Here is a 10,760-nt window from a genome sequence, read left to right on the forward strand (position 1 = left end):
ATAAAATTCAATAATTTCTCCTTTTAATGAAAGTGACAATGACAATGACATTTCGCAAGCATTTCCATGAACTTTTTTTTTGTATTATGGCTATTTTGTATTTTTTTTGTATTTGCGTACGGAAAGTAGTCAAAATTAGAGAAACAAGGATATAGGAAAAACCAAATCGGACCCCAATTTGCATTGACTTAAATAAATGGACGAGGAGTCTAATACAAAAACCACGAAAAAAACCTATTTAAACGTAGTGACATGTAAAGTAATATAAAAAGCTAAACGTTGAATTTAAATTATAATGTCATTGCAATACTGCCTAATTTTGCTTGCAACAATTGAAAGGAACAAAAAACACCATATTCAGCTTCTACTTTAAACTTACCAAAATGCACCACATGTAGCTTCTAGTGAAAACTACTTGAACACAGGTATAATGGAGTAGCCTTTATTATTTATAAATAAATTTTATACGTAAATGTTGAATTTTATACAACGTCATTTTTTACGAGCTAGGGTGTGTAACTTTTTTATTTGAGTTTCGAGAATTGTCGTACCCGATTTCTCGAGTTACTCGAGAATTCTTTTAAAAATCATAAAAAAATCAGCTCAATCAACTATAAAACTAAATGTGAACTTTTCGAAAGTTGTTTTGGCCTGGGTGTTCTGAGTTATACCCCGGAATAAATTCCATCGTTCTTGGTCCCAGGTTCGATTCCCAGTAGAACCAATTTGGTAAATGAACTTTTGTAAATTGGTTCTGCTCTGGGATTCTGTTGCTCTGATACTCATTGGGAGTATGTACAGAGAGTTCCCTAGTTTCAAACCAGGTGATTGTCTTACAATAGAATACCAAGACCAGAACCATTTGGAAAAGTTAATTTGTTAAATTGATCCTACCGGTATCGAACCCGGGAACTTCTCATCCAGTGCCAACAGTGCAAACCGTTAGACTATCAAGGTTGTTACTATTTGTATTATTATGCAGTGTTTTTGTTCACTAATTGATGTAATCACATACCAAAGCTTTAATATTATGGTCGTTTATCAAGCTTGCATCAGCTCTGGTTTCCTTTCTTTTCTAACCATTTTCTTAACCCGTTCGTGCATAGTACTGAAATTACACTGCGCTCAAAAACGTCACCACTTTTCTATATGCCGTAGTGCTTACATTGATTCAATATAATTATTACGGTTTATCACTGACGACGGTTGATTCCGTCAACGGGCATAGTCGTACTGCTCATAGTTCTTGCAAATGTTTTCTTGTGCATGAAAAAGTACGGCTATGACGGTAGTAGGGTATTTGCCGTTGTGAGATAATTACAAATTAAAATGCGCGATATTGATTGCGCAAGAGACACGCTTTCCGAAATAAACAGTTAGGTACTAATTAATAATAGTAATTATAATAACGCACACACTCAACTTTGCGCCGCATCAGGGAAACCCTGTGTCGCGGACACAGGGCGGTGCCATGGACACACATATAGACAACCACAACTTACGCCCAAACTTATGAGAGAAATAAATATAGACCATACACATATTTCTCCCGAAAAACAAAAAAAAATATTTTCGGGATTATGGAAATTCATGCAAACGTTATTTCGGGCAAATGTATTTTCGGTCTTCTGATTCGAAACCCCGAGCCGTAGAAAGAGTACAACAATATTTGAAAGTATTAGAAAGTATTACTAACATCTATTAAAAAATATTTTAATAATAACATTAGCATCAAAGCGACTCTATGGAATTTTTGTTCTAAATATTTCAAAGGTTTGTGTTTCAAACAATTGAAATTGACGTGATGGGTCTCGTCTAGTCTTTTACGCAACCAATATGTCGGAAAGAGACAGTTAGCTATTTGATTATTTTGATTGCTTTTGTAATTTATATTTACGATTCGTTTAAATATAAATTAAATACTATATATACTAGTGCATAAAATAACACTTTTAAATGATAACTATGATAACACAATGTACTACGTACTGAAAATGTGATATACCACTATACCACCCTGTTTTTTCACTTTAGTTGAGTAATTTTTACAAGGTTTTACTACACAATACGGCATCATTGACAAGCGCGCTGTCAGTCGAACAAACGAAGACTAAAGCGTGATTGATGCTCTGTATACGATTTTAACGCCCTGTAAGTTCGGACACTTTTTAGCGCGGACCCGACGTCCATTTATTTGTAAATCAATGGGAATTTGGAAAAGAAAAGAAAAACGTTGTGGTTTTATAAGTTATAATCATTAGTAAGATTCTCTATATTCGCCACAAGAGCATAGAGGATTTGTGACAATATCATTAGTTTTAAATAAATGCGCAGGAGTATTAACGTGGCCAAATCGAAGTCGGTTAATAACAGAGGTGCTACGTTTATCAAACTGTAACTTAGTAAACCAAGGTTTATCAGGAATATACTCTTGTACCAATCAATAAAACTTCTCTTTGTGAGTATTGTTGACCCAGAACTCATTCCTTGCTAAATTTAGGCGTACTGTCGAGAGAGTTGTCAAATCGCAACAATAATTTATTATATGTTACCATCTTGAATAGCAGAGCTAGCCAGTTGGTCTGCTTTTTAATTTCCACAAATACCCATGGGTTTCCAAGTATGCCTGTGTCGGTCGATCATTTTTAATAACCCGGGTCGATCATGACCCATGCGTAATGTGATCGGGTCAAATGATTCGATCTTTTAGCGGGTCACCCATCCCGATACTTCCATGTGGTGGTTAAAAGTGTTAAATTATACAATTAGCTTTTATTCTTTCCTGCTGATCGGTAATGTGTATAAACTAAATGCGTCATTGATAAACCATACTTAGGAAACTAAAATTTCTTTCTAGGAAAAGTAACACCTACAAAACAAAAAAGTTGAGCATTCAAAATTACTAATTTGTTATTCATTAATATTTTAATGCTAGTGCAATAACTCATGAATAAACACAACATACAAAAAACAGATTCAACTTATAAAATTACCATGTAATGGGTACACTACGCCACGGAGCGATTAGGATGAATAATTGATAGACTCATGGATCCATTGATCCGTTAACCCCTTGACCCATTGACTCGTTGATCGATTGCTTGACTTTTTGGTTCGATCGAACTAAGGTTCTATCGAACGAATCCTCTATCGAACAAATGTTCGATCCAAACGAAGAGTGAGAAGGCGAACCGTGTCATGAGTGAGGACTTCACACGACAGTGAACGAGACAAGAAAAATATTGGGAATTGTTGAATAATCTCTAAAATTAATGGTGATAAATTCAAAATCTGCGCGCATAACACATGATTTAGGGTCGTATTTCCAGTGCTTGAAATCATACTCAAGACCTAACTTGAGCAATGAGTAGAGTTCTGGAACACGACCCTAAGTCATAAAACACAAGTCTTTTCTAGCTTGGCGAGAAGGATTTTTGACAGTTTAAAAGAGACCATAGCATTCCTCCGTGTGAACGGTCGATTCCGGGGGAAGTTTGACCTTCTGGACCACTTTATATTGTAAGTGGTAAACATCAATACCTACGCAACTATCGTCAGAATGTTGTAAATATATATTGCCAATCAGCTCATTTTGGTACTGTTACCAATAGAGTTAAACTCAGCATTTTGATTGAGATCATTATTTTCAATAGCAATATTATATTCAACTTGTAAGTTTATGTGAAGAAAACTGTAACTACGGTCATATAAGGGAAGACGATATGTAAATAAATAAGCATTAGAAGTTCTACTTACTTACCAACGTTTGGTAAGTAAGTAGAACTTCTAATGCCTATTTATTTACGTATCTGTGGCGTCTCCCGTGTTATATGCTTTTTTTTATTAATAATTTTGGCTTGGATACAAGTTCTTTGAGCCATGTCTTCGTTTAATTATGTTTCTGTAAATGTGGTTGCCACAAAGAGAATAGGCAATTTGAGGCGGCGTGGTTGGATTGACTCAGGATTCCTTAGAACGAGTCGATACAGGTATTTTAGTTCGAGATTCGTACAATTTCGCGTTTTAATCTTCGATTAAAGCACATTAGCACTATCCTATTCCACTTTAAACTAGATTTCACAAAATAATTGAAAGTCAAAGTAAAAACGCCACTTTTCCCTCCAAAAAGCCCAGAGCGAATTGTTATATGCTTTATGATGTTACCAATTGTTACCAACCACTCAACCATCTACCATTTATCAAAATTATTAATTCAAATAAATTTGTCCAAGCCAATAATCCTATTTAAAAAAAAATTACAGAATAATTCAGCCAATCAGCCAACACACCGGAATTTTTGTCGAAAGTTTCGTGTGGTTGCGGATTTTCAATTTCGCAGCGTTCCATTCCATTCAGCATTGATTTTCATTTCATCAGGAATAATCAGGATCAGTGTGGAGTGTCTAGCTCCCCTAATATCCATGTCCATTTCATTGTTTGGTGCTGAAATAGCACATAATTAATTAAATTAATTTGGCTTAACAGCGTGTACCAGTCAGTGTAGTGATTTTATTGTTTGTGCTTTGGTAAGTCATGATCATGATTGAAAATATTGTTTGGATTATTTATAGTAACGTATATTAACATCCTTCTTTATTTTTATGCAATTTCTGTACAAACTACCTTCTTTTTGAATTTATTTCTTGTATTTTTATTCCAATTACCCTCTTAGAAGCTCTGGCATTAAACATTGAATAATATGTTCTACTTTTTTAAATCAAATTACTCTTTCTTCACTGGACGTTTGCAACTACAGAAAGCCTCATTAACCGCGACGACGCAGCGACTCTGAATTATCCATATTCCCGCAGTGCCACTACAAATGTGTAGTATAGTTTTCTGCATTGCCTATCTAATATTATCAAAAGCTCATGATTTAATTGTTTATACCTAATATTTTGGCATCTAAACGGCAGAAAGGCAGGTAAACATTTTAATTACATTTTGGTGTATAAAAATTAGGATAACATCCAAATACCACATTGAATATTTAAGCTTATTTTATATTTCAATGTAAAATAGTTATGCATTATCATGGTGGATATGTAGCAGTCTATAGGTGTATATATGGGTGTTCTCAAAGTAAATATTTTGCTGTTCCCCAAATAGTGCCAAATCATTGATACATTAGGCTGTATAAAATTGAAGTTGCAGCTATCCTTAAAATACCATGAAAAAAATGTTTTTAAATAATGCACCAATTTGTATACACATTTTCTTGTGAGTAATAATGTCTATAGATTCAGAATATAATATGAATGAACAAACAATGAACACAATTTTTCTCAAGAGATGATTCAGTAGGAAGCAGTTTAGTGTATATAGTAGTTGAATTTTGAAATTTTTTTTCTGTAGTGATGTGCCACAATTGTCTTAAATCTTTACTACTTTTTTACTTGCATCCAGCATAACACAAGACAAAAGAAAATGGTATCAAATAAGGATAGAGCCTCAGTTTCTGGAGTCAAGTAACCATCAAAGATAATTTCGAAAGTTAACCTTGCTGGATCAATATCCTGATAATTTATCAGTTAACGCATGAATAGGAAATCAGCATAATGCACTTTAATTGTTTCTGATTATAGAAACCAGGCTTGAGTGTAAATTTTTTCTGTGTTCTCGTTTTATATACAATCAGTTTCAAACTATATGCAAATGCGTGGGATAGTAAGTTTTACATGTCGAGCATGTCCTCTAGTGAGGGCGTGATCTACTCTTTATACAGTGTTGTCTCTACAGGGACTAGATGTCTTTTCACTTAAGGCTCTTTTCATAGCTTCACGTTGTCAGCTAGGCTGCCAGTTCATTTGGGTGTTTTTCTAGCCGTTTTTGGTATTTGACAGTAACATTGTGGATTTCATCTTTAACTGTATTCATCTCCATGTTGCTGTGGATCTCATTGTTGGTGAGAAACCATGGTGCATGGGAGGGGTCCATTGCTTAATCCATTAAGATATTGGAATTACGCTACCCCAGTGTTGGATACCATACGTCCAGACAGGTTACAGAATTGTTTTATAAATGAGAAGTTTGTTATCTACTGAAAACCTGCTGTTGCAGTTACAGAAGCCTCACTTGTCAACAAGTGAGGCTTCTGTATTTGAGATTGAGTTCTTGTCTCTTAGTTTTGATGTGTAAGCCAAGATATGTCACGCAGTCCTCGTGAGGCAATGTTGTATTATTTAATTGCACTGATGGACAATTTCCCTTTCGAAGCTTAAATGTGATTTGCACTGATTTTGATGGGACTGGCCTTTATCCTCCACTTTTGGAACCATTTGGATATTTCATTTAATTCTCCTTGCAGCTTTTGTGTTACAATGTCAGGATTTTTACCACTGGCAAGTATAGCTGTATGATCAGCGAATGTGGCGGTAATCACATCCTCAACTACGGGCAAATCAGCAGTGTAGATAGTATACAGCACGGGTCCTAGTACCGAGCTTTCAAGCACACCTGACTTTATTTCAATAAAAGAAAGGGTTGACTCGCCTTCCCTTACTTGAAAGAGTCTGTTGGACAAGTACGACTCGAATACCATGAAATAACTGTGAGGAAGACTGCTTTTGATCTTACAGAGCAGACCCTTATGCCACACTCTGTCAAAAGCCTGTTGAATATCCAGGAAGACTGATGAGCAGTACTTCTTCTAAGATTTTTCTGATTCTGTCAACCACTCTATGGGCCTGTTCAACTGTTGAGTGTTGCTGTCTGAAGCCGAACTGATGGTTTGGAATGATGTTATGCTTTTCCAACAATGGCATAATTCGATACAACCACAGTTTTTCAAAGACCTTCGACAGAATTCGTAGCAGGTTAATAGGTCTGTAAGAGGTTACTTCTTGGGCTGGTTTTCCGGCTTTGTGTATCATCAGGATTTGTGATACTTTCCACAACCTAGGAAAGTAGTGTACCCTCAGCATGCCATTGAAAAGTGTAGTAAGGAACACTACTGCCTTCCTTGGAAGTTGTTTAAGTACTTCCCGGGATCGAATCCTGGAGCTATTTTAGCCTTCATACTCTTATTAATAGATCTCCAGAGTTCTCGTACCGTTATTTGGTCTGGTAGAAGAGACAAGATCTTGCTGTGGGATGTCGTTTATTTCTTTCTGTGAGTTTATGTCATCTGTTTCGTTTGGGCGGAATACGCCTGTCAGGTGTTCAGCAAAAGTATGCGCTTTTTCTTGGGTAGTGCGGGCCCGTCCATTGCTTAATTTTAGGGGAGACTTGACCACCTGTGGTCTATTGTGACTTTTTGTAAACTTCCAGAGAGAGTAGTCATTCGATGCAGTAGCTGAAAGTGACTCAATTTGATTTGCAAGTGTGTTGTAGTGCCAGTCACTTAACATTTCTGTTAATTTAGCAGCCGTCTTGGAAAATATTTTTCTATCAACATCCAATCTACTTTGGTGCCGTACTCTTCTTAGCCGTCATTTCAAGGAACGCTTTCGTAGTTTCCAATGGATAGTTGGTGTGAGTTTTTCTTGACTCTATATCATGAGTAGTTAGTCACCCAACTCGCCTCCTGGATGAAATTTGTTATGAATTTGATCGCGTTTTCAATATCGTCAGGTGTTTTAAGTGCAACTTTTGAGTTAATTCTGTCTTCTAGAAACTCCCTAAATGACTCTCAGTTGGTGCATTTGTTGTACATTGGAACAAAACTAGTGAACTCTACCATCATCGAGCTTATAGTTAGTAAAACACGAGTGTGGTCAGTAGAACTATCCCAGCAAGCCTCAGGCTTCACATAATGCCTAGAAAGTCTTTTAAGGAAGAAGAAATCGAGTAGATCTGAAATACTGTTCGTGTTTGTTGGCCAATATATGGGTTTGCCAGATTAAACAGTGGTCAAGTTGTTAACACTGTAATTGCCCTCCTCTAGTGCTTGCCTTCCTCTAGTGCTTGTCAACCTCGATCCCCACCCAGGACGTGTTTTTTGATTACAACAAAACGGTTTCCAAGAGATTTGAAGAAACTTGCAAACATTGTTGCAGTTATTTTTATGTTTCGGTGCGCAGTATACTGCCATCAGATGAAGGTGCCCGTTTTTATCATCAATTGCTATTGTCGTTGCTTGGATCTGTTCTGTTTTGTATTCTGGCATGAGGTGATGTTTGACAGGCATATTCACTACTATTGCCGTTCCAGCATGTCTATGTTCTCACTGACTCATCCGTCAGGATGAGTGGTGATACACACGTAGGCATTGAATTGGAGGCTTGATGATGCGGTACAATGAGCCTCAGAGATAAGAAGTACATCTAGGTTACGCAGTATCATCAGGAGTTCCGTTTCATTCTTATTAGGAGCGAGACCATTGATGTTTCATGTAGCTGATCTCAATGAAGTCTTTTTGAGATCTTTTCAACGAGTATGGTTAGGAGCATCAATAGTGTGCCCATTTGTTGTAAGATACGATCATACTTCTCTGTTTGTGCCAGGAGCGAGTGTTCTATTCTAGAATGTAAAGGTTGTTGTAAACCTTCGCGTCCAGGATCAGTTTGTGAACTGTTGGACTCGTCAATGTGGCGAGGTCTTTCCGTTGTGTGTTTGTAAGTAAAGCTTCTGCATATGTTTTGTTTGTTGCGTACTGATTACTTTTACGAATAGTTTCAGGTTTCTTCGCGAATATAGGTTGTTTGGCTTGACTGGGTCTTTCTTTCTGAATCGGTGGTTTTTGTCTTCGGGCCAAAATTTCTCTGTATACTTCACAACCCTTGTAATTAGCAGGATGAGGACAATTACAGAGGGCACACAGTGCGGGGGTGTTTCTGTGTCTTTTGGTACACTCTGAGGTGTTATGGGATTGTCCACATTTAACACAGCGATAAGGGCGCATGCCATAGTTTTTTGAGTGTGCATATTGTGGGCACCTGTGGCATTGTATAATGGATTTTCTTTTCCTTGGGTCTTCTATAACCACCGATTGGTGGTATTGAATTTAAGATCTTTCATTGCTTTGATATTTGGCCCAGGTGAAAGATTTACAAAGAATGTAGAGGTCGCTTTCTTTTCTGCACCAAATTTAGCATTAATTATTATTTCCCCCTTAACCACATTGCCTGTTGCTTCTATTTCTTTCATTGGTTATATTGAATGGGGTAGAGGGGTGTAGGTTCCTATTGACAATTCTGTAGCATCTTTCGTCTTTCCTATTAAAGGTATAACCTATAGGTATAGGGATTCACCTTCTCTCTGACTAGTTGGATGATTTCTTTGTATATTTCCATATCAACACTACTGATACGCAATTGGTTTCGGTTGATTATCTTTAATGTAAATTGTTCTCTCTCAGCAACTGTCTCTAGCAATTCAATAAGTTTATTCACGTCTTCTACCTCATAAAGAATTATTGGTGGTGGTTTAGTAAGTTTTTATCTTCATTTGAGAATTTACTTCTGGTGTGTCTACTGAAGTCCGCTAAATGTGTTTGAAGTTTTGACAGCTTCTGGGGATGAACTGTCAGACATTTTCTTTCTTTTCACACACAGGTACTCGTCGCCAAGAAGGAGGGCAAACAAGAGCTTTATCTGTGTTGGAAATAAGTTCTGCGTCTACATTGGATTTCCCATTACATGACGATGTAATACTGAATTTAGCTGAAGACGCAGAGAGAATACTCCCCGATGAAGAAGATCTGGTCCGTATGAATATGCCTGGGTGAAAGAAAGACTTGCTGGCTGTACTTTTTGTTGCTGCCAGTGGCATTAACTGACATGGAAGCCTGGTCGCCCGCTCCCATGTAGTCTTCGGTAGCCAATTTCTTGCTTGCAGGCCCGGGTACCTGCAACCGCCAGGGGTCAGCCGGAGCGCATGACATCACATTCTCGTTATCTGACATTTCCATATTACGAAGTGGGAGATACACCTGGCACTTCCTCAAGGCACAGGGCCACTCTTTCAGAGGGTATTTACGACCTCTTGGTCTGTGGTGACCACAATACAGGTTAATTAACCGCCGCCTGTGTCTCCGGCGTTGTTATAAGTGTACATTTGAATAAGAAAAATACTTTGTTACAAAGAGTTGTCCCTATCTGTTAACCAAAAGTAATCATGAAATAGGTAAATCTGGAGTTAATAAATTATCCCTATCATTCACCTAGTATGACTAGTATACAAAATGATATTACCCGTTTTTTTGAAATGCCGCCAAGAAAGATAAAAAATAAGTTGCATATTCAAGAAACCCAAGAATATTGGAGTGAATATCATAGGAATTTCATTGCTACCAGTTACGAAAATGTTCTTGTTGGGTTTTGTCCAAGTTCCCTAAATCCACAGACATTATAAATCCTTTGAAAGGTGCCACGTCTGGGCCAGAAATTGCACTAATTAGTGAGTTGATTGTTTCAATTGAGGGGTTGTTCTCCTCAAAACTATAATTAAAAAAAGTGATGACTGCAATAGAGATACAACATTATATTTGCACAATATTTCAAGATTTGTACAAACACCATTTATTCTGCCTATATTGCTTGCTTTAGTATAGCATACTTTACACTTACATTTACATACCTTAAGTATTATAACGAATTTCAACACATATAATATAAGTAAATAAGTGCTGTGAGCAACTTTCCATCAGAGTGCAATACGTATTCTTGGCATTTTATTGCACTTCAAAGACTATCAACTCTAGGCAATACTCTAAACACCCTAACAAGGTTACCTCACAAATCGATCAATAACTCAATGGACCCTTCAACTGCCTAAAAGGAACCTCCTTCAACCGCCTAAAAGGAACCTCCTTCAACCGC

General features: G+C 37.0%; 1 protein-coding gene across 1 annotated transcript in view; it reads left to right on the top strand.

Annotated features, from left to right (window-relative positions):
- The first annotated feature begins 9,500 nt into the window (after nt 1-9,500).
- LOC113236018 (E3 ubiquitin-protein ligase TRAIP-like) overlaps nt 9,501-10,760 on the top strand; it is an 8,094-nt gene continuing 6,834 nt past the window's right edge. Inside the window, exon 1 of the mRNA XM_026471954.1 lies at nt 9,501-9,643. The gene's annotated coding sequence lies outside the window, so the exon portion shown is untranslated. The remainder of the gene's footprint in view (nt 9,644-10,760) is intronic.

Source organism: Hyposmocoma kahamanoa, unplaced genomic scaffold (assembly GCF_003589595.1).
Source record: "Hyposmocoma kahamanoa isolate Upper Pololo Valley unplaced genomic scaffold, ASM358959v1 102, whole genome shotgun sequence".
Taxonomy (NCBI): domain Eukaryota; kingdom Metazoa; phylum Arthropoda; class Insecta; order Lepidoptera; family Cosmopterigidae; genus Hyposmocoma; species Hyposmocoma kahamanoa.